The sequence below is a fragment of the Dermacentor silvarum genome, chromosome 7 (assembly GCF_013339745.2).
Source record: "Dermacentor silvarum isolate Dsil-2018 chromosome 7, BIME_Dsil_1.4, whole genome shotgun sequence".
Lineage (NCBI taxonomy): Eukaryota > Metazoa > Arthropoda > Arachnida > Ixodida > Ixodidae > Dermacentor > Dermacentor silvarum.
The window spans coordinates 77,458,322-77,483,179 of NC_051160.1; the positions used below are offsets into that span (position 1 = coordinate 77,458,322).

The 24,858-nt window shown below is 45.5% G+C and overlaps 2 long non-coding RNA genes across 2 annotated transcripts in view; one reads left to right on the top strand and one right to left on the bottom strand.

Moving 5' to 3' along the window:
• Positions 1-1,773: 1,773 nt before the first annotated feature.
• LOC119459596 (uncharacterized) lies at positions 1,774-12,062 on the bottom strand. Its single transcript, XR_005193696.2, has 3 exons — positions 11,843-12,062; positions 1,939-2,075; positions 1,774-1,878 (listed from the first exon to the last, which is right to left on the bottom strand). It is a non-coding gene; the product is annotated as an uncharacterized LOC119459596 (long non-coding RNA).
• A 621-nt stretch (positions 12,063-12,683) lies between these two features.
• LOC119459597 (uncharacterized) overlaps positions 12,684-24,858 on the top strand; it is a 58,751-nt gene continuing 46,576 nt past the window's right edge. Inside the window, exon 1 of the long non-coding RNA XR_007467904.1 lies at positions 12,684-12,703. This is a non-coding gene — a long non-coding RNA (uncharacterized LOC119459597). The remainder of the gene's footprint in view (positions 12,704-24,858) is intronic.

Consider the following 24,858-nt stretch of genomic DNA (forward strand, 5'->3'; position numbering starts at 1 on the left):
TTAGCGAATATTGTCACATTGTACTGTGGGTGAAGACAGACGTAATGTCAAAATTTGTTTATGAATTTATCCCTTGATTCGGTAAACCTGTACCCAGCAAATAAGCAACGCTCAGCACAATGATAGCTCCGAGCACGATCGTCAATCGTCAATTCTAGGTTTATCATCAAGGTTCGAGCGAAATTACTGGTGCTCGCATGCCTTCTGGAAAGTACAACACTATCGACGTTGCGCATTCAATCGGCTTGCACATGGTTTGGCGATAACGCAGACAACCCGTATAATTAACGATAACGTTCTAGTAAGTTCCAAATCATGCAGGTGCGTTTTGCGCTGAGCGATAACTTGTATATCCTATTTAGGTACATATCTATATTTATATTTATGTAATGTGTATATATTAAGTCTACATATTAAAATGGACAGATTGCATGATACTTGCCAACCACACGCGAGCTTTTCCACAATTCCATTGCACTGAGAAGACTGCAAGCAATCATGCTGCCAAGTCGGTATGCTAGCTATGCAGATAACAAAACGGAGGATAAAGAAAACAGTGTAAACGCCACAGTCTCCTCCCTAGGACAGAGCCCCACCGCGTTCGTCTGGTGGCAGCGACGGACCAAGAAAACTGGAACAATAGTGACCCCAATTCATTCCCCTGTAGCTGCGGCACAGCCCATGCTGCATAGCAGCATGTAACTGGCTGTGCGTTTCATTCATAGCGCCCACCAGACCAACGCGGGGGGGGGGGGGGGGGTATAAGAATCGACAATAGGAAGGAAAGAAGGCTGTGGCGAAAATTGCTCTAGTCAGACAAGAAACCGGTACTTACGTCAGTATATGTATCCAAATCGCACTGTTTTACAAGCTTCGTGTGCTTGTGTGTCACCGTCAATACACCCAGTTGCTTCACTTACAATTCCCTTACTACTCATCAGCCCATATAACTGCAAGATCTCCAACATGTGTCAAAGCTGAACAAATTTGCAGATCCAACCCTTGTATCTATTCTTCCCCTTTCCCCCTCCCCAAGTGTAGGGTAGCCTACCGGGCACGTCCTTGCTTAACCTCCCTACCTTTCCATTCTCGTTTCTCTCTCTCTCTCTCAACCCTTGTATAGGACTATATCTAACACGTTTTCTTAGGTACTAATAATTCATGCAGACAGCATGGGAACAATTGCTATCGAAAAAGCCACGGCCAAAGGTCAGAAGTACAACGGCCGCGCACCCTAGAGCCACCGTATTTACTGAATTCGTTATACAGTGGTAATGGACCAAAATGTGGAGTTCATGAAGGCAACAGTACGTGTCAGCGCTCTTCCTCTCAGCTCAACTTTAGTAACTTGATGCATCAGTGAAAGTGTGCTCCTAATAATCCATAAAATTTATATTCTATTTACATGGAAGCTACACAAAATAGATAGCTGGATAAAGCATTTTATTTCTGAACCTATTTTCGTAAAACTAAAAAAAAAGAATACCAAAAGTGAATGGCGGGAGGGTTAACATAGAAACACTGAGTATATTACGAGTTGTTTCATATTATATAGACCACTGCAGTAATTCTTGAGATATTCAATGACCATAAACCATCAGAAAAATGGAGCATCATTAGCTCAAAATGGTAGCTTGTCAGTTGAACACTTTTACGTTTAAATTTATAACTTTGACTAACAAGTATATTTTTCGATCGGTCTTTAGCTTCGATGATGTGAAACTATTCGCCAAAGAGTGAACAGTTATCTGAGGAAGCCAACGATCAATAAAATTGTACTTGCCGTCATCTGTAATTGTCATTTCATTGTAAGGTCGGCTGGTATCCTCAGCAGTAAAATGATATGAGAACTTAGCTTCAACAGACTTTTGAGACCTACTGCAAGGAGAATTTGTGTTATTTATTCGTATCGAGTTGCCTTTCTCGTGAAAAACTTACATAGATCCGTTTGATATGTGGTACCTGGTCATGCAGGCACCGAGGACATATGTGTAATGAATAACATCCACCTTGCATGTATTATTCGTTCTTTCAGTGCTTTGGTATACCCATATTTTTTCTGTCGTGTTAAGGAACTGAAAGAAAATTTATTATACGCAAACAAAAATTTTTGCTCTCATGCTATAAATTGTTCAGGGGAAACTTTCTTCGGGTGAGAATATCGTAGGTTTAATTTGAGCCAACTTTGCACAACCGAATAACAGCATGTAACATACCCACTAAAGACGAACAAAATAAAATTACGAAAATCAATCAGGAGCTGCTCAATTATCTTCTACGGGGTATACAACAGAACACAAAACAACTTTGCAAAGCCATGATAATAATTTATATAAAATATCTAATTTTATATTCAAATGCCTTCCAGGCGTTAGAACAGAGAATGTAAATATCTGAAATTGCTGTTTAGAAATGAAGATATGGTTGCTTCAATGTCGTGATATATCGTGAATGAATGATGCTTAATTATTTAGTGACAACGTTTCAATTGTACAAAGCCGTCGCTATGGTTGGGAACCCTATGTCCACGGCTCTGCTGACTAACGTTCCACTCTTCCAGGTACTTTTGGATGGCGTCCACCAGGTAGCGTTCGTGGTTCTGTGTCTTACCGAGGGTTCAGAGGTGCAACATTGTAATTGCAAAGTTGAAGGATGCAATTTTACGTGCATTTTTTTTCTTATCTGCAAGAAAGCTGATTGTGTTGGCTCGAAGGCGAACATGTTTTCGAACAATGGTTCGCGCTGTTCACATATTCTAAGCGCTTCAGCGCGTCAGCTCCAACCACATTTGCTAGCCCGGCTTGTACACTCAACACGCGTTTTATTTCCTAATGTGTGGTTTGATTTGCCAAAACCCCGAAATAATTAAGACGCACGTAGTAGTGAGGGATTCCAGAAAATGTTTTGCCAATTAGGGTTCTTTAACTTGCGCTTTATGCGCGTTACACAGGTGCTTTTGCATTTCGCCCCCAGTGAAGTACGGCCGATTAGGAAGGTAGGCTTAGCTCGCTGACCGCCGCAGTTACGGCCGACGTCGCTTGTGATCGCGCCGCCGTTTTTTATAGTGCGTGTATTTTTGACGACGCGAATACTGTGGGCATAAATAAATTGGTTTTCTCGGCATAGGTGGTGCAAATAGCAAGGAAAATGATCTTCGTGCAAACCGGCCGAGCCACCTCACTGAGACAGTCAGTGCGCCCTTCCTGTCCGCGAGACAAAATGCCGTCGGATCGTTCCTACCGAACACGCAAGTTGTTTGGTACGGGGTCCCCACCGTGGTGGCGTAGTGGCTTGGGCACTGCGCTTCTAAGATCGCGCTCGCGGGATGTAATAGCGGCCGCGGGAGTGGCAAATCGATAGGGTGGAAACGAAAAAAAAAGAAAAAAAAATATTCAGTATGCTTCTACAACATGAAGATGGAAGACCAGCGAAGCTGTTGGTTTAGTTTAATTATGTCTTACTTTTTTTAATTTGGTGGTTACGTTAAGTGGTTGAAAAGACACAACACATAACCTCGTTACGTCGCCGCGCGACCTATGCTGTATGTGCGAGTGAAAGCAAGTTTAGGCGACTAGATTCCGACCACCTTGCATTATCGGTCACAGCACGTTGGGCAGCTGCGCGTTCGGCTTCTCGTCGATTTCGCATCCATTCGCGCTGCTGAGCGCGCCGGCGCTCCTCAAGGCGCGCTCTTTCTCTTCGGAGCGAGTGACATGGGTCTTACCCACAACAAGGCCATGGGGAAACTGATGACGTCGCTAGGGAAATGGCTATGTGAAGAGAGAATGAGACACAGCTATTGGTTGGTAGACTGGTTCGTTTGTAGATTGGTTGGTATCACTGACGTTTCGACACGCATCGTCATAGACTAGTGATTGCGCAACAGCGTTCACTGCTCTGGCGCAGTGTTTTTGTCTCTTTGGGTCCCACTTGTGCCATGAGTAGTTGAAGGGCGGTTGCAGGTCCCAGAGCCCACCGGGGTGCGTGCCATTGAGCTTGGACCCTTTCTGCACTATCACAAGGGTCGTGGGGACGACGACGAAGTGATTCTTATACAGATCATGCAGGGCCGTATGCGAGTTCCTCATTGACACAAGGAGAATACCAAGTTAATTTACTGATATATTGTTTAATATTTCACAAAATTCCAAGTTACGTTATTTTACTGATTGATTATTTATTAATTTCCAAAATTCCAATTAAACTGATTGAAATTTATTACCTTCTACCTTGATCTCCTTCCAACAAACACACTAATTCCCTATAAGATAAAATAATATACGGCTCTAACATCAGTTAGTTTCATTGAATAATTTCATACCACCTGTTTAACCGCCGGCTTCTTGGCCAATCCCCCGTGGTGGGTATGCGCCATCATGCCATGGTATAGGAAGCAAGCAAGCAAGCAAGCATTGTTCCTTCGCGCTGCAGTATTTTCGGTTATTTTCCGTGTTTTACTGGGAGACGCTGCTCCCATTGCTACGGCACTGGAAGTGCAGTCAACAGAACGCCGACGGGACGTGACTACCACGGCAGGAACTGGCCCGAGGAAGAGATACTGCCCTCCATGTCAAGCGGCAGGGAGGGAACTGTGTTGTACTTTTGCTCAAGCAATGATGCCGCAGATGAGGAAGGCTTCGAGAAAGTGGTACACCGGAAATCCAATAAAGAAACATCAGCGAACGGTCTTTGTCAAGTAAGTCAACTGTCCTGCCACAGCGAAGGCCATCGGCGCCCACAATTCTCTTTACGCCTGACAGACCTGTGGACAACCTCAACAGCCTTAATCGACAAGCGGTTTCCGTTTCTCTGGAGGCTCTTGTCCCAGGAGAGATTAAAGATATCAGGATTAATAATTGAAAGAATGTCCTGGCTGTTGATGTTTACAACCGAAGCGCAATCAATGCTTTGATGGCCGTAAAGCTCCTGGGCAACATTATTATCCATTACCTCGTTCCGCAGGACTACGAAGCCACGGCTGGTGTTGTTTATTATATTGATACATCGATTAGCGACAGTGACCGGGCAATTTTAATCGAGCCTGCGACAGATGGTATTGCCTTACTGCAAGCTCGGTGCCTTGGCAACTCGAGCTATGTATAGGTCGTCTTTAGAGGTGACTGCCTACCATCACGCGTAACTGGTCGGACACTTTCCTCGTGGGGTACGGCCTTTCGTACCAAAACCACTTCAGTGAAAAGATGTCAAAGGCTTGGACACGTGAGTGCTGTTTGCCGAAATTCAACGGCGTGCCCACGATGTTCCGAATAACACGACGCTGACATTGCCGTGCAACGGAGCTCAAGTGTACAAATTGTCAAGGATGGCACGCTGCATCTCCAAAGACTGTCCACGCCTAAAGAAAGACCAGAAAATCTTGAGGAAAATGACTAGAGACGGATCATCACACAGAGATGCTTCTGCTGAAATAAGGCGACATCGCTCCCGAAAAGGTAAGTCCACGAAATCCTCTTCAGGTTCAAGGAAAATGCCTCGTCCTGCAACACCGCCTCCTGCTCCATCTGTCTCCAATGAGAGCACGAATGTCAGCGGAAAAAGCAGCCATGCGGTTGATACTTCATGAAGTAAGGTGTGGCCATGCAGCGCTCCCGAAGACATGCCAAACAATAGAGCCACAGCACATGACTCGCCACTTGAAGTCCAATGTCGCTGCAGTTGACCACATGCGAGACAAGGATTCGAAAGTGATTGCTATGTTGAAATGGCTCACGAATGTCATGCGTCTACTACTGACAAACATGGATACTCAGGCTGCTCGTAGCGCACTGCAAGTACTGGACACATTGACTCGAGTGCTTGAAAGATTCGTATAGCACCATGGCCCACCCGTCACTGCTCTTCCACAAGGAAGTCAAGAAAGCATCTCGATTGCAGTGGATTGCCCGGGGCCTCAAATCAAGAATTTAAGTTTTTAGACACTTTCTCTTTAAGAATCGTTTTCCCATCCTCATAATTTGTGAACCAAACGTTCAAAATGTCATCCGCATTTCTGGATATGTCCTCTACCTGTGGTGATGTGAGCAATGTCATTGTATATACTAGACATGTGAACTGACATACGCGTTGCACCCTGTCCCATTCACTACAACCAGTACGTTTGTTTAATCGTAAACACTAAGGAGCTTAAGTTCACTCTCGTCGGTGCCTACGTTGCTCCTTCAAGTCGTTTCGACTTGAACGACGTGTTATCAACGACACCCGGCCCTACGATCCTCACCACTGTTGCAGAGAGATTGAGATTGCTGAAGAATTTTGCTCAAGACTTGCTGCCTTGCAGTACCAATGTGCACTTACACCATGCGTCACTCCTGCGTCTCGGGACTCCCGTATGGATGTCATGTTTTCGGTGGAGGAATTTGAAGCAGCCCTGGAGACTTGCAGGCGCTCTTCGTCACCTGGGCTGGACGGCGTTACCTATGCGGCGCTCGGCAATCTTGGCCAGAAGGCGCAACTCGTGCTGCTAAACCACTACAACGAGTCTTGGCGCAACGTTATGGTTCCACGCGAATGGAAATGCAGCCGCTTGGTACCACTTCTCAAAACAGGTAAATCACCGTTAGATTTGTCATCGTACCGCCCCATCGCTCTCGCCAGTTGCATCGGAAAAATAATGAAAAGAACGGTTTTGACGCGCCTGGAATGGTACCTGGAGAATTAAAATCTGTACCCAGATGCTATGGCTGGCTTCCGGCGTGGGCGCGCATCCATAGATAATGTCATCGACTTGGTCACATTTGTTCAACATAAAAAACGTCTGAAACGACTCACTGCGGCATTGTTCCTTGACATAAAAGGTGCCCACGATAACGTAGCACATTATGTTATTGTACTGGCGCTGATTGAAGCCGGAATTGCTGGCCGCACTTTTCAGTGGCTATGCTGCTATTTGACCGACAGACATTTCTTCGTGATGACCGAAGATGGCACCACGACTCACCACCAAACATTCCGTGGAGTACCACAATGTGGGATGTGGAGCCGACATTATTCAACTTAGTGCTCGTTGGCCTAGTCAGATGCTTGCCCAACACCGTTGGAATATCAATATATGCTGACGATATCTGCACCTGGGCGTCTGCTGTAACGCGACTGCAGGCATGAGCAAGGCTACAAAAGGCAGCTACCTTAACATCATTGTACTTACGAACACAGAACTTAGTGCTGCCTTGTTACATTCACTCAGAAAGCGATGAGGCCATACTCTGTAAGTGTCAATGGGTAAACAATTGCAAACGCGTGGAAACACCGCTTTTTAGGGATAATTATCGACCGCGACCTATCATGGAGCCCACACGATTCATACCTAAAGAAGAGGTTAACGACGAAACACACCTCCTCAAATTCCTCGGTGGAAAATCATGGGGCACATCGGTGTGGTAAATGCTGCAGCTTTCTAATGCCTTGTTCCTCGGTTTCGCAATATACAGCCTCCTTGTGCTAGGCAACACCTGCAAAACATACCTGTGCGTACTCCAGGGGCTACAAGCTCAAGCCCTAAGGGACGCTTCTCGGTCTCCCGAAGTGTGCGTCTACGGCGGCAGCGATTGGCATAAATCGACATCCCACAATATCAACGTACTTAGCCACTGACGCTCTCAGGGCGCATATTGGGAACATTGCCGGACTAACTTCCCACCATCTTGCATCTTTACCTACAGAAAGGCCACACACAACTGTCAGTCGTATAATTGTTTCCAATTGTACCTCGTTGCCATCGAACTACTTGCCTGCAGCAAGACCATCCTCACCGTTAGCGTGCCTGCACAAACCTGATATACGCCTCATCATCCCCGGAATCCCGAAGAAAGCTCACATGCCGTCATTTGCCCTGAAACAGGCCACACTAGGACTTTTACATGAGGTTCACAGCGGCCGCGTACATGTTTATGTCGATGGCTCAGTCAAGTTCAGCTACAAGTTCAGCTTCCGCGATGGTGATTCCAGCAAGATCCGTCAAGATACGGCTAAAGACGTCACATGTCTCATCAACGACAGCTGCTGAACTGGTAGCCCTCAGTGCGGCTCTTCATTTCATTCTGGAGGAACCACCCCATCCATGGTCAATCTTCTGTGACTCCAAGGCAGCTCTCCAGAGTTTACCCTCAGTACTGCGCCATGGATTACATGAGCAGCTCGTCGCAGAGATCAGACAAGTACACCATCGCATAGTTGATGAAGGACACGATTTAATATATCAGTGGTTGCCTAACTGCGGTATACACGGTAATGATCGAGCGGACGCAGCGCGGCCCGATCTGCCCATGACGGTGTCAACTGCATTTCCATTCCTCTTTCGAGAGCCGACGCAGCGAAAAATCTTTCCGCGCTTGTGTGTGAGCTAACATTATTTCAAGGGAATTCATCTGATTGCACAAGTGCACGCCTTCATGCCCTGGATCCTAATTTCCAGCTCTGTATTCCGTTCGACCTTCCACGACGGGACTGCGCAGTTCTAATCCATCTATGGCTTGGAGTAGCATTTTCAAATGCGTACTCCTTTCTTATCGGAATGACCAATAGCCCACTTTGTGAATCTGGCCGGTGCAACGAAACAATCGCACACATTTTTTGTGAGTGCCCTAGTTTCAACCCGCAGAGAGCAACTCTCTCAGCCACGATAGATAAACTGGACCAACGCCCAATAACAGAAAACAACATCCTTGGAAGCTGACCTACACAAACGACGGCGCGAGCCGCCCTGAAGGCACTGCTGCGATATTAAAGGACACCGGACTCAGTGACAAATTGTGACTCTAGACTGTGTGACGTAGGATGGAACGTCTACACTATGCAACGCGAGAACTCCTTCGCAGACTGCGTGACAGTGCCCACAGAAACAGTTCTGTTTGTGTGTGTGTATGCGTGTGATTTTCTTTTATTTCCCTTTTTTAGTTATTTTTTTTCTCTCTCTCTCCTGTCGCATCCCTTTACCCCTCCCCGGTACAGGGTAGCCAACCGGAGATAATCTCTGGTTAACCCCCTGTCTTTCCTTTACCTTTTTTTCTCTCTGTCACCAAGATCGGCCCACCGCGATCAGCCAGAACCTACCAATATGCAGCTTCGCTGTAAAAAAATTGTGTACCGGGCATTGGATGCACGTTACAGAACCCAAGGTGGTGTAACTTATTCCAGAGTGACCACTAGGACGTGCTTCATATTCATATCGTGGTTTGGGCCCGTAATACCCTGTAAACTAACTATATTTTATTTTGTACTAGATGATTATTCGTGGACCACGTGCACATTCGAGATAAATGTGTTCCATTAGATACCATTTTATGTAAACATCAAACTTCAGTCAAATTCTATACTGTCTTGAGAAGCGATAAATGCGTTTTCATGGGCTGGGTGATGAGACCGGCGAGTAAGCGGCCCTGTACTGCGATGACGGCTGTATAGGTCGGCGCAATCTGCTCTGTTTGCCGAGGCGCCCTGAACACTCCAGCAAACGTATAACGATACCCGAGTATCGTTCCTGTAGCGTTCGATTTCGTGAGAACGTTTTAGAGATCGTTTGCGTGGTTGTTGAGAGAATTCAGACGCTGGATCACACCACTTCTCTCCTGATGCTGCGGGGAAAAACATCGCCTAAATCGCACATTCGTTCGCGCTTGCGTGAAGGACCAACTCTGCATATTTTATTTCACACGCAGATAATCAATAACAACTTTAGGAGCGTTTATGATATCTACACATAAATTAGTGAAGAGGTGACCATGCCGCCTGCGTATATGAACGTGTGCTAGGCTATCTACACAGCTAATGTGACACGCTTTGAGGTGAATCCGTACATCCCACCTACATTCAAGGCTCATACTAATCTAGCTTTCCCACACTTGGGTAAGAAATTGTAATCAAATGTCACAACGTTTCCAAGTATCGTTGTTGGCTAATGCACGCCACGCAAGATACCAAGTTTAACTATTTCCATAACTGAATAAGTAACTTTGCGCAATAAAAAAACACAGGCACAAGAAATCCAAACAAAGACAAGCGCTGTTTCGAAATGCTTGGAGCATATTTGATGATCTTGCATCGGAATCGAATTTTTGCCTTTAACCGGGGTGGCTCATTGCTTGAATAATTTTCAACAACAATAATCTATAAAAAAACGAGCCTCTTGCGTCTTTCAGCTCAACCCACCACGATGCTGCTCGTTGACATAGTGCGCTTCCTTCGCTGTAAACATGTCAACCACACATTCACCCGAGAAAACCCAGCGGCAACTGACGTAGGCCCGCCGGCACCGAGACGTCAACCGCGTGAAAGTCACTCCCAAAGCGCGCCACCGCACCTTCCTGACGTAGCGCCTTGACGGAGGTGTATACATGGGTCGACACATTCGCGCGTCACCGCACCGTAGGCAAATGCTGCTGGGCATAGGAAAGAGCATCCAAGCAGCTGTCAGGTATCTAACAAAGCTGGCGTGATAAAGAGAACCGCCTGTAGCCCTTCAGGCGTTGCCCTTTGATGGCGAATGGGAGTAGAGTGGCAGGGAAACCGTCGGTGTTAGTCCGTGCAATGAAATATTTTATAACGTTAGCTTGACATTTATTCTTCGCTCCACTCAATCAGCGCATACACATACCAGCTGAACCGGAATGCTGTACCAGCGGACAGCTATTTTAGCCACTGAAAGGACAGCTATGCCTGCAAAGGGTGCTAAAGACTACGCTGCGAAAAATTGTTTCGAAGTCTTTATTGCGTTGGCTTAGGTTGGTCTGAAAGAAAAACATATTTTCTTTAATTAAAACAAGCAATATAGCCATCCAGAAACACGACAACGGTGCTGCACGTCTTGGCAATGCTAGCGCCAACTACCACGATGCGGTGGCCAGGTTTCAACGCGAGCTTCTCAATCGGAAATTCGGAGCCAGCTGCAGTGCATGTGACCGGTTGTCGTTCGTGCACAACGTGGTACTCCTCCGTGGAATTTGTTCGGAGGAACGTGGAAGAAACAGACGACGAGCTTCGCTTACCGCCATTTCCTCGACAGATGAAGGGCTACAATTTTTTCTACCTGGCACGAATATTTTAGAAGACAAATTTAGAGAAGTTTGCCCAGTTATGCAGCTTAATTATGCGATTGTTTGAAACTGCGACCTTTTGCGTATAGTCACTGGAAATCCCGTCTTCTTTGATTAGCGAAAGAAGCAGTGTGTGGTACTATCACAATAGCTCTGCCTATACTGGAAGCATAATTTTCTTTCAAATATAATTTCGAGCTGCAAAGGCTAGTGAAGATAAAAATTGTAAACTCTGCCAAGAGATATTGAATATATGAAAATAAGAAAACAATACCCTTTCATCCACTCTCCTACTGTAGGCGCCAGACAAATTTGCATGCGGTTCGGCGACCAACTTCCTATGGCAGAGGTAACAACTAAGATAACATATAATCTAACAATCTCCTGAGAGGCAATAAAAAATGTCGATAATACCTACAATAATGCAACAGAAATATTGAGAATGCTGACGATCCCCTAGTACAAGATATGTCATTTCTGAACTTAATAATAACCTGGTACCAAACCAAGCGTGTCAATCTCAATTGTTGCCTTTCTAATGACAAAAAATTATTTGGCAACACGCAATATTCCAAGTGAGATAAGAAATGTTCTTGTTCAATTGCAAAACGCGGCCTAAATAAGGTCTATCATTACCAGGTATAGCAGTTCAAACATTATCTGATACAGGGTTGTTAACATGAAAACACTCTTTAAAAGCCTGCTTAGTTGAGCTGGCTGTTACATCTCTCAAAAAACTCATTTGACAGCATGCCACAAAATGTAGAACAAAAAACGATAGGAATGATTTTTACCTTTTCGATATCAGTATAATCTTCGGTTTTTGTTTTATTTTTCCGACGTTTCTTTGCCCTTTGCGTCGTTGTAGTTTTTTTCGGTATATCTCCACTCTCTGTAGTGTCGTATTCATCATAATCTGTCCCGTGGGTGTGAACATCTGTTTTGTAGCCTCTCTCCATGGACATTGATATTGACAAATGAAGCACCGCAAACATTACATACAATCGCATTGCTTCGTTGCTCTCTCAAATTGAAGCGCATCGCATCTACAAACATTTCAATATATACTCTCATGCATTTCTTTGATGATAATTTATTCGATGTTCACGTTGAGATGAAGTTCTAGCGGCTATTTCGCGCGCCAATACTTTACTCTTTTGATATTTGTCTCCTCTTGGTATTTAAAAAACGTCTTAGAGTCAAACATCTCCTTGATGAATGTCACTGAGATGCATACCTCACTACGATACTATTCCAGTGCAGAGAGAATGTAAAACAGGAATGAAATATTTTCAGGGGTTTTTCCACCACGAAGTTTTTATCCGCGCAGCTTTCTTTTCGTTTTTGTCTGCGTTTGAAGAGAGCGTGCATGTTAGTTAAGGAACATTTTCTAATACAAAAGAAGTGTTCAAAAAGCTTGTCGTGTGGCTTTTGAGTGATTCGCATCTCCCTTACCACTGTAACAACGCAGAACAACACTTTTGTAGAATGCCCATTTCTGTATATACTTGCCATTCATACAAAAAAGAAACAGGTAAAAAGGTAAAATACGTCATCACATTGCAGTTGACATATAAAGCCACGATGTGGGAGCTGGCAGTGCGGCTTAGTATTCTGGCTACTTCGTCACGACGGTGACATTGTTGCTGCTTCTAGTGAGTATTGTACCTCGTGGGTCGTATAAGTCAAATTGTCTCTGTTACGAAACATACAATTTTCATTACCAAAGCAAGGTTCCTGAAATGATGCACTGCATTGTCATGAGATAAAACGTTACGATTATCTTTAGAATCAACAATGAATAGATCTACTGCAACGGCCTCGACTATTCTACACACTGATGCCAGTGGGCATGGAATTGGCGCTGTCCTGCTGCAGCGGAATCAGAAGTCCGAAGAGCAAGTCGTGGCTTATTCAAGTCGTGCTCTTTCTCCTGCTGAGCGCAACTACACGACTACAGAACAGGAATGCCTCGCCATCGTGTGGTCAATACAAAAATTTCGTCCCTATCTCTACGGCCGCCATTTCAGAGTTGTGGCCGACCATCATGCTCTCTGTTGGTTGTCGTCCCTGAAAAACTTGTCTGGACGTCTCGGCCGTTGGGTACTGCGCTTACAGGAATATGACTTCACTGTCACGTATAGGTCGGGCAAACAACATCAAGATGCCGATGCTTTGTCGCACTGCCCGCTGTCTCCAAATGCCCATGCTTCACCTTCGGTATGCACGTCACCATCTAGCCACACGTCTGAGCACACGCCCAGTAGCCCGGGACAGTCAGTTGCCTCAGTTGACTTTCTCCCGTCTACTGACATCGTCTCACTCCAACGTACTGACCCATACTGCCGTACGCTGATCGACCGACTTATTGGCTTGGCACGGCCCCCCCAACAGTCGCTTAAGGCGACAACTTTCGCGTTTCAAGCTTCAAGGTAGAGCGTTATTTCGATCAATCTACCATCCTTCCGGTAACCGATGGGTACCAGTCATACCTCGCTCACTTCGACTCCAAGTATTAGAAGCATTTGACGACGACGCGACGGCTGGCCACTTGGGCTTTCATAAGACCTACGACCCCATCAAAACGCGTTGTTTCTGGCCGGGCCTTTCCACCTCTGTCGCCAAATACGTTGGATCCTGCGCGTCATGGTAGCACAGAAAGCGCTCGACATCCCTTCCAGCCGGTCCTCTGCTGCCTCTACCATGCCCGTCCGCCCCCTTCGAAATTGTGGGCATAGACTTGTACGGGCCCCTCCCACTCACGCCCGCTGGTCACCGCTGGATCGTTACCGCAGTGGATGATCTAACGCGGTACGCTGAGACAGCTGCTCTTTGCTCTGGTACTGCCTCCGAAGTCGCCGAGTTTTTCGTGCAGAGTATCGTTTTGCGCCACGGCGCACCTCGTGTCCTCCTGAGTGACCGTGGCAAGACGTTCCTATCGCATGTCCTACGTGAAGTCCTCCAGGCCTCGGACACCGCCCATAAGACCACATCATCGTACCATCCGCAAACAAATGGTCTTACGGAGCGTTTTCATCGAACTTTGTCTGACATGATGTCAATGTATGTTCGACCCGATCACACCAACTGGAACACCATCCTACCTTTTGTGACGTTTGCGTATAATACTGCCGTCCAACGTACAACCAATTACAGTCCCTTCTTCCTTGTGTACGGTCGTGCGCCGTCTTTCGACTTGGACACTACACTCCTTTCAACACCTGCTGCTCCATCCGCGTCTCTTCCTGAAAAATTTGCAGCTCGCATCTCCCGGTGCCGTGAAATTGCCCGCGCCAACACCCCTACCATTCAGGACAAAAGGAAACTTCGCTATGATACGACGCGTCGCGTTGCTTCGTACCGCCCAGGCGACGAAGTTCTTTTGTGGACACCTGTTCGCGCACCGGGGCTCTGTGAAAAATTTCTCCACAGATATCTCGGCCCCTACACCGTTTTGCAACGAACTTCGGCAGTTAACTACCGCGTCACTCCTGTCAGCTCAGCTACTGACCGCCGCCGCCGCCACTCTAAGGAAATCGTTCACGTATCTCGCCTGAAACCCTACATGCGCCGTACCTACCCTTTCTAGCTTGCGGTCTTGCTGACCGCTTTCCTGAAGGGGGGGAAGTTAGTGTGAGCGCATTTTGCGCATATCGTCGTCGTCATCTGTACAAACGACTCATCATCTTGTGTGAGCGCTATTTGTGCATATCGTCGTTGTCATCTCTACATACGACTCATCATCATCTTTTGTCTCGCGTGGTGCTTCGTCTCTGACTCGGGCGACTGCTCGGAAATAAAGGCATTGGTCGACGTCTCACACTACATAGTGGCAAGATCATAAAGACGAGCTAGAAAATTTCCACCTCATAATATTTACAGTACTCCATGCCCCATAGTGAATTTCTTTACGAGCTTTCTGGCACCCATTTTTTTCCCAGTAAGCTCGAGTGGTATAGCTCCCAGTCAGGATTTGGCAATGCCTGCCGTATGCACTCCAACCTAATTTTATTCTTCTATAAATTTCCTTCTCATGATCAGGGTACCCTGTGAGTAAATAACCTAAATAAACGTACTCCTTTACAGACTCTAGATAGATACACATAAACGGTAGAACCTACCTTGCTTATTAGACGTCACTCGTTCTTTTTAGCTGAGAAAATAACTTCATAGAAAATGGGAGTTACTTTTAAGTGAGTGTATAGCTCGAAGCAAAATATTGTTTCTGCACGTACCCATTCAAAATGGGGAAGATTTTCCCTAAAAAGTATTAACGCCTCGAACCGACCAAAGCAAAATAACTTTTTTTCAATAGAGGGCCCCTCTACCGCATTTTGAGTGACCTTTTCAGAACTTATGTAACGTTCTAGAGGAAAGTACCCTTTCATGCCTAAGTGCAGTTTTTGAACACTCATGGGCATATATTATGCTCTTTTTCCTGATATGTATATTTCATAATAATTGCGTGCCATTCTTCTTCATCGCATGTGCATGAACACGACAAAGGAAAAAGTGTTTGGAAGCCCAGACGCCGTTAACAATTTTACGCCATGCCATTTAGCCTCTGCAATGCGCCCGCCAGTTCTGTGCGCATGATTGACACCGTTCTGCGTGACCTGAAGCGCAAGATTTCCTTGTGCTACCTGCATGATATAGGTATTTTGTCGCCGACATTTGCACAGCAACTGCAACGTCTGGACGAAGTCGTCACGTGCCTCGCCGAAGCTGTTCATGAGCTCAGCAGCAAGAAATACCATATTACCAAGAAAGCACTTATAGGTACTACGTCTTACTTTCAGCAAGGGTCGTATTAGCCCTGACCTTGACACGATTCATGCGGCCCTTCGCTTTTCCCCATCCTAAAGAGTGTTAATGCTTGTGCAGCTATTTTTGCCCCGCTTCCTATGTTCCCCCATTTATACCTGACTTCGCCTCCGTAACTGCTCCTTTGAAAAAGTTGCCTGCTCTCCGGAAGGTCAATTTGCACTTCCACCAGCTCAAGGGCACTCTCTAATCTTAACCACCTTGTCGTCATTTTACCATCGGTGCACATTCCTCGTTGCACAGGTCGTTGCACAGGTATAACAGCCGCGTTTGTCACAGCTCTAGAGAAGAACTATATCATCACAGAGCAAAAGGGTCTAGCTGTAGATTGGTCCATACAGACGTTTCGTCCTTATCTTCTCGGCCGCCTTATTACCATAGATACTGACGACCATGCTGATTATGCTAATTGTCTACCTTCAAGAACATGTCAGGAAGTCTTAGTCGCTGGTTCATCATGTAGAATCATGTGACTTTGAGATGATGTGCAAGTGTAGTAAAATCACCAAGACAGAGACAATCTTTCTGCGCAATCACATTCCTTTGTGCCCGCTCAAGGGATTCTTAACCATCTCGGACGTATCTTGTATAGTGACTTTCTACGCCACCGCTCTTGACCAGCTCACTTCGGAGAACCGTGAACTGACTGACTCGTATTCTCGACGTAATAAAAACCGCTGTCGCGAAGTTTGGCGCCCACCTAACCACCAGCTTTTTCAACAGCTCGTGCAATTCAAGGTAGAAAACTTGGTGATGTACCGTCATATCTGTCGACCTGATGGTCAAGCCTGAGGGGTCATTCTGCCTTGCTCGCTTCGCGCTGAGCTGGCTATGTTGGTTTTTACCCAAGCTTTTCATTTCTGCTTTTTTTTTTCATCGCCCTCCTCCGTGCAGAGAAACCGTACTACCACATCAGAAGTCACTTTACAGGCCGGCCGTGTTTGCGAAACCAGCGAGATACGACACTGCGCGTTTTGTTAGCGTCCAAAGCGGCGAGCATCAACTGCGGGAGGACAGGTGCAACAAGTGCCGTGTCTCACGTGACCGTTGGAGGTCGTTGGCATCGGTACGTATGAGCCTATTCCCATGTCTCATCGGGGATCGATAGGTCGTGACAGCTGTGTACCACAGCACGCGCTATGCCGAAACAGCTCCTGTTAGGTCTGTCTCAGGCTTCGGGAGTTCTCGCCTTCGTTTTTCAACCCACAATCTTGTCACCGTGCCCCCGCGTTCTGCTGAAGTCCCGTGAGTGGAAAGGCATTTCATGGTAGACAGCGTTCTCCCAGACGAGGCTACACGAAGTGCCCCGCTGGTAGACGAGATGCTTCGCGCCTCCGACACCACCCACAAGACAACATCTGGTTACCATCCACTGACCAGCAGCTTGACCGAGTTGTTTCATCGTACGTTCTCTAACAATAATACAGGTGTGTATTCAGACAGATTCCTGAAAGTGGTGCACAATTTTGGCGGGGTGCCAAGGAGATATAATGGTGCACATTTGCGCCGGCCATTTCAAACGGGGCTCAATGGTTGTATGTGCTGGCTTGGCCCCCAAAAAAAAGGAGGGGGATAAGCAATAGTATGTCAGTTGAAAAGGGGTGCCTGCAATATAATTCTTCATAATATACAATCCCCGGCCGAAAGGTCAAATACTCAGCAACGTGACAACGTCATTGTTCTACGACCTGATATGAGTGACACAACATTTTCAGAGAGCGTTGCTTTCTTTAGCCTCTCCGCACCCTCAGCTCCGGCGCGATGACTCTTGACTTCAAGAGAGGCAGCAATGCCCCCTTCCGCGGCTACGATATTTCCGGACATTTTAAATGGTCGGAGCAAAGATGCGCCGTGACAATCTCGGATGCCATTCGGCCCTTTCGCGTATAACTGAGCCGTTAAACGCCGAACCGGTTAGTCGCCGTTCTACCTCGTTCATCGGTGGTTCGCCTATATCTTTTCTCAACATGTGTTTCTTGACGTTATTATTATTCAGGCTCCTGGAATAATGTTTCTCGCTTCGTCTACTTGCCGCCAGCGTGCCCGTGTTACCCTGATGCCAGATGGCACGACCGCAAGAATCATATGCGCGCTTCCCATTGCGTCGTTTTTTTCCGGCCTGGTGATGACATGCTACTCAGTAATATTCCTGACTTATGCGGAAAATTTCAGTTCCGGATCATCGGCCCGTACACCTGCCTAGAGAAGTTTTACCAATTCGCCTTTGGAGAATCAGCAAGTCGCGAACGCGCTTGCCCCGCGCTGAAAGCATTAATTACATTGATTTAGGTAAGGAATACAATGGCATCCTTTGGTTTGAGGCGGCTTCGGTCTTTCTGGACATTCTGTGCAAACAGCGCAAAATACGACGGAAGAAGAAAAGGGAAGTACACAGCAGTAGCATGGCTAGCTTCCAGCTGCGCCGGGGCAACAGGTTTTTCAGAGTCGAGACGCGCGAGAATAACTCGCTGCACGTTACATGCACAACACCAGAAAGTCCGAGCGGCCCACGTCAAAATACCCGAGCCCGGCCCGGGCCTGGGTCAAAAAGCACATGCCGTGCCCGAGCCCGTGCAGTGATCTAGCAACTAGCACTAGTACACATATTTTGATAACTGTGAAACAGTGTGGGTGGTATTTAGCAACCACGTGCTACTAACGTTACTGGTGGAATCATTTTTAACTTAGCCGAGACGCGATAATTTCTGCCATTTCAAATCTCCACGAAGGGCAGTATGTTCAATGTGCCTGAACTTTTAGACATTAACAATTCTAAAACATCGTAGAATACCGAACAAGGTTGAGAACCCGTGTGAACTTTGCATCCTCAGCAGTTGCCTTTAGTGATAACATTTGAGTGTGTACTCTATATATTAAAGGGTAAATGAGTTTTTGGAGCGCGACATTTCCACATATTCCATATTAACGCGAGAGGAAAAGGCAAGCAGTCAGTTCCGAGCGAACGGCTGTTTTCACTTTTAGCCCCAGCAGCCAAGCAACCAACTTCTTCGTCCTCGTCCTCCAGCCTTACACGAAAGAGCATTGAAAGTTAAGCCACAAGAGTTTTTGACGGGTTAAATACCACAGGGAGAAAAAGAAATTAGAAAGACAACGGGCGGGGACTGCACCACAAAGTTTGTGAATTGAAGTCAGCGCGAGTGGTAGGGCTTCATCCTGGTGATGTGAACAATGTCAGAGAAGCGTGGTCTACGAGACTGGTGCAATGTTTCTGCTGGGACAACTTCGTAGTTGACTTGGCTTAGGCGATGCAAAACTATGTAGGTCCAAAGTAACAGCGCAATAATTTTTCTGAGCGGTCTCGTAGACCTAGAGGAGTCCAAACCCAGACGACATCTCCGGGCTTGTATGTTACGTCTCGGTGGCGTATGTTGTATTGACGAGCATCTTGACTTCGCCGAGATAGAATTCGTTTCCGTGCAAGCTGCCGTGCTTCTTCGGCACGCTAAACAAAAGCGTCTCTATCTGCGCGGTCGTATCAGACGAAGTTGGTAGGATCCTCACGTCGAGCATAGTGGTGACGTCGCGTCCGTAGACCAGACGAAAAGGAGGAAACCCGGTGGTTTCTTGACGCGCAGTGTTATATGCAAATGTCACATACGGGAGCAGTTCGTCCCAATTTTTATGATCCGTGGCGGCATACATGGAAAACATATCTGCAATCGTTTTGTTCAGACGCTCGGTTAACCCATTGGTCTGCGGGTGATACGCAGTTGCCGTATGGTGCGTTGTACCACTCAGCTGCAGCATATCTCGGGCCAACTGTGCGGTGAAGGCCGTACTACGGTCTGGGATGACGATAGCTGGAGCATCATGTCGCAGGACGATATTTTTGACAAAGAAGTTGGCCACATGTGAAGCAGTAGCAATATGATAGTAGGAGCTTCGAATATGCGGCTGTACGCAATCTAGAACACACTATTTTGCGGCAGAAAATGGCTAGCGGTCAAGATTTCAATCTAGCTTTTTTTATTTTTTTAAAATGATTCATAAACACGAATGTTCTACACGTTCCTCTAAAACAGGAACGAAAGCCCATTCCTCGTTTCTTCCCAATCTTAGAACGACTTCCCGTTACAAGTTCATTTACTGCGAAAGGAACGCGTTCCTGTTACACTTCGAACATTGGAACGTGTCGTTACATTAACGTTAAATTTGATTTTTTAATTAAAACATTGTGTCGCATAAACCTGAGGCGAAATAATGTGAGCAATTTAAAACTCTTATCGAACTACGTATATTATACGAAATTCAACATGGCCGGCGGCATATTATCTGGAGATAAAAAATATAAAGAAACGCTCCGAGACGATTTTTTCAGGGAGCCCCCGACATACTTCAGAGATGTCTAACTGCAACTTTGATGCTCGTCTATACAAGTGCAGCACCATCTGAAGTGCAGTCAGGAAACTGCACTTCAGATGGGCAAATAGAAGTTACATGCACCAGTATAATAAAATTTATTGCACAAGAAACCGTATCGAAAGAAACAATACGTAAGAGTGTAATGAATGCTTGTGCAATAATTCATTATGAGTCGGAAAAAATGTCCATAACACATAATCGCAATTAAGTAAACCTTTGTTTGAACCGTTACATTTCGATGTTGTTCGACAGGCCGGCATGGAGGAAAGAAACTACAAGAGGGAGCGTCACGTGACAATCTTGAAGTCAAGTCATAAAAAATATAACAGAGAACTCACCAAAGAAAATGAACCATAGTCACGTGACAGGCAAGCGGTAGTTCTTTTCACCTTACGCGGTCGCCCATATGCCCTGCATGATGTGCGGCGTACGTACGTGGGTCTGTTCAATGCAGTGGAACGGTTACAGGAGGAACGCCGTTCCCTCTGCCCTTCCTTCGTAAAAATAACGAGTTACCGTTACAGTTCCACCGACCCTTAACGGAACGGTGGCATTCCTCCGTTCCTCCCAAGAGGAACTAATTCCAGGAACGCCGTTCCTTGGAATGCCGTTCCGTACAACACTGATAAAACCTAATAATTGCTACTTCTAAATAACATTGAATTGTTTTGTCAGCGCTAACAATTAACTTACTTGAACAAATCAATCAATATTCAGCACAGGTTTACATGGCCACAGGTTTCAAAAACAAGGAAGAATGATGAAATGTTAATAGTGCAAGATATGTCGGGAAGCCACTTCTTCAAGGTGCCTCCTGCGAAGTCACATTAGGTTACGATTCACAGCAGCAGGTTCCCGTTCTTCGCTCCGAAGAATCTCTCGCTCTATATGTAGTGTAGTCACACACCTCACTAAATTATGACGTGAAGCTTAGCCACGAAAACCTCACGCTTGTAGAGTGCTTGTTTCAATTATGAAATAAATTTCCAATAAATTTGACGTACCTGACCATTTATGCGTAAGCGTGGAAAGCAGATGGAGTATGCTGCGTGAAGCAACGCCCATCTCACGCAATGTCAGCTGCCAAAGATACCGATTTTTCTGGAACCAAACCTAGTATACTGTGTCACCGCGGTATTCCACCGTGTTTTTCAGTTGTGGTGACGGATGGCACCTGCATTCTATTGCAGTGAAACCGGGAGTTGCCTGCGTTCCTTCATCTATCTAACCACTTTCGAAAAAGAAACACCGAGATAATGCCCAAACTTTTCAGGTGACGTGAGATAAAGCAGATCGATGGTCTGCACCAATAACGTTATGTGAACGATTACCCCATCATCCTGAGGCGGGAAGCCTAAGAAAAGCTAGGTCGCGCCTTGATCGGCGGACGACGCAATTTACACAAAATCCCAAACCTGTCGGAGACGTACATAAAGACCGGCTTTGAGGTCAAAAGACCAGCAGCAATTAGGCAATAGGACAACAGTGTTTCTTGGCATGCGTGGTGAATATTTTCACTGTAATCTCATCAAAGGGCGCTCGGGAAAATTGTTATGTGTAGCTGAGCGACACTCGAAAGACGAATGCTTATTATTGGGTTCTAGATTTTTATAATCGTTTAAACTATATCATAAATACTATTGTTAATATTATTATATGATTAATATTGTAATTTTATTATTACGAAAAGAAAATAAGCGCTGTCGTTTAACGTCCATAGACGTCGAACGACAGCGCTTATTTTCTGTTGATGTCACTCATTTTCGTGACGTCACTCTACTAACATGCCTACAATGACGAACCCATTTTTGATAAAGGTAGGTCCTCCTATTGAAACGTTGGCCAACCTTTCTGAGGCACCTTATCCCTGTTTTTAAACTTTATACCACGTGTGTTACTCCATCTTCCAACCCCCTTCTTGATTAATGATATACTATGGTAGGAATTTCCGGCCCATGTCACGATTTAGTTGCGGATTTTTTTCTTTTATTCCAGTGAAGTAATAATTGGGGTCCTTCAAGACCATTCGAAGTTTCCATTAGAAATTTAACACGCCATGTTGCGCCTGTTAGCAACCCCGCACGTCCACCGAAAATTTTATGTGTAGCTGATGCCCAAGGCTATTTACAATTTAATTACACGGAAGCCAACAGAGGCCAAGTTCGCGACGCTATATCAAGCGCGAACACGCTTATGTGCAGCCACACTATGGTGGCTGTCCTTATCAATGCCACAGGTCTGGTCATGCGGTGTCCCTTTTATATTATTTTGGTAATGTACCAGAATTTATTGAGCGCGTTTTTCTATCTTGACCCCCCCCCCCCCAATCATTTTTAATACACAAAGTCACTCTTATGAGCATCATTCTGACAAATTGGGCTGTCGATAACCTCGCGAATATCTCTATACTTAGGGATGTCTTCGCTGGAATTGAGCCGCATGGATGGCTTTATTGCAATTTATCACCCATATTATCAAAATTATCAACAATATTATCACCCATATCTGATACTTCACTTTTTGTTAAACTATTTCATCTAAATATTTTGAACAATATCTTTTTTTCTAATTTCTACGATTATCCCTTTTTAACCCCCGCTCTGCTTAGCAAATTATATTTTTGTTATAATCTATGTTAACACACATGAAAGCGCCTGCTTCTTGCCCAATCCGCCATGTTGGCTATGAGTCTGTGTACGAAAGATAAATAACAAACTGCCGCTTTTTCAGAGCTCAGTTGCTCCTAAAAAGCGCTGCTAGTCGTTTCGAGATGCGAGAAAACATCTGGCCCCAAGGGCAGGATTAGGAAACTTAACATGTAGTTGCAGCAGTCTGTTGTTCTTGAAATTGTCGACTAGCATTTGCTCGTAGGAAATTGCAGAACCAAACTACACAAGACTTCCGAGATGGGAGAAAATTTTGAATGGTCATGTGGAAGTAAAATAACTTATACGCCTTGATTAGGCCTCTGTACGTGGACTTTCTTTAAAGCCTTTTATAAAAAATTCGCCTTTCAAGTACCTTGCGGCTATTGCACTATCCTTTCTGTTACTTTTAATGCAAACCATTGTTCGCTAGAACGCCCGTGCTAATGCGCGGCATCTGATCCTGCTAGGCAGGGCGTTATATCGTCAAAAAAGTTTTGTAATATCGGTAGCAGCGTTATACACATGCTTGGTGCAATCTCCAGCAAACCGGACTATATTATCACTAGAGACCGGATTTTAGGCAAATGCCTTTTTTGTTCAATGCGCTCCTATCGCCCCACTTTGATACATGAGCATGAATTAGAGGCCAAGAAGGGCTTTTATAGTGTTTTTATAGTGCCTATAAATGGCTATTTTTCAATATCGGCGCCTATATGAACACTATTTAGCCGCAAGTTTCGCTTTCGAGCGCAGTTAGAGACCGTTATTCATGTTACCGGGCAACATTGACTGTCCGGAACTCTATGGGGTTCAACCTAGTCCTTTAGTTCAACCAACTCCCGGAAAACAACTGCTCGTAGCATTGAAATGGGACGCGTCGGCCAGCATACGCCGCCGCGCTGATATTGCGCGAGCGGTTGGCGAATGCGAACCCGCGGAGAGCCATCAGGGGAAAGGAGTGTGAACAGCAAAAGAAAAAAGAAAAATGTGATGTGCACGCGGCTTTGGTTTTGTTTGTAATTTACTTTTTAAGGTGTTCACCGCTGTCGGGCGTTCCTTCTCAGCATACAAGATCATTCCCAGTGACAAGAGGCACAATTTTGAATCCAAAAATCTGCAGATGGTGGTAGTTTGCTATTGTTTCCACAGTCTTCACAGTGATTCTTAGACTATGTTCCGCGTGCTGTCCAAACAGATTTCTTCAAACATGTGCTCTTCAAATGGGCGGAAGTGTATTTGGCAGTGTTGGGACGTCTTGCCTGTACAATTCGGATAATGTAATAGTATATGACAAAATTGCCAAGAGTTGTACCTAACAGTCCTCATGTAAGAACATGCTCATTTATTAATAAATCTTAGCCTCTCTTGCATTTGTTATTTGTCTGTTTTTGTTGTGTCTTGTTTAATTGCGTCTGGCAAACATAAAGTATTGCTTTTTTAATCAGTATTCCCAGCTTTCAAGTATTCTCTTTCATGCCTGTTTCACTATATGCGACGCTGGAGTACAGTGGCCATTGAACATGAATATGAGCAGTGTGCTTATTGAATTAAGCCAATTGATCGTCATTAGTTCAGTAGTGTTATGGGACAATTACATGGCTATGTTAAACTGTTGGCGCCTTTGTGCCATCGTAGACAATAACATTTCTTGTTTTCCTATCGTAGATATAAGCCGCGCACGTCTTCGTTTGAAATTATTGGCATTTATGTAAAAATTTATTGTGCCTATATTTACGACGTTGGAGGTCTAAAAGGTTGTTTTGCCTGTCTATTTTTGGTGCCTAAAACGCGCTTTTTTAATGCCTAAAAATCCGGCCTCTAATTATCACTGCATGCTAACCGCTAAATTCGCGCAAGTAGGTGCAGCTCTGTTCTGCTTAAATGATCAATTACTCACGACATAAAAAATCCCCGCGCAATGCCGTCACGTAGGTTTATCTAAATTACACAGAGGT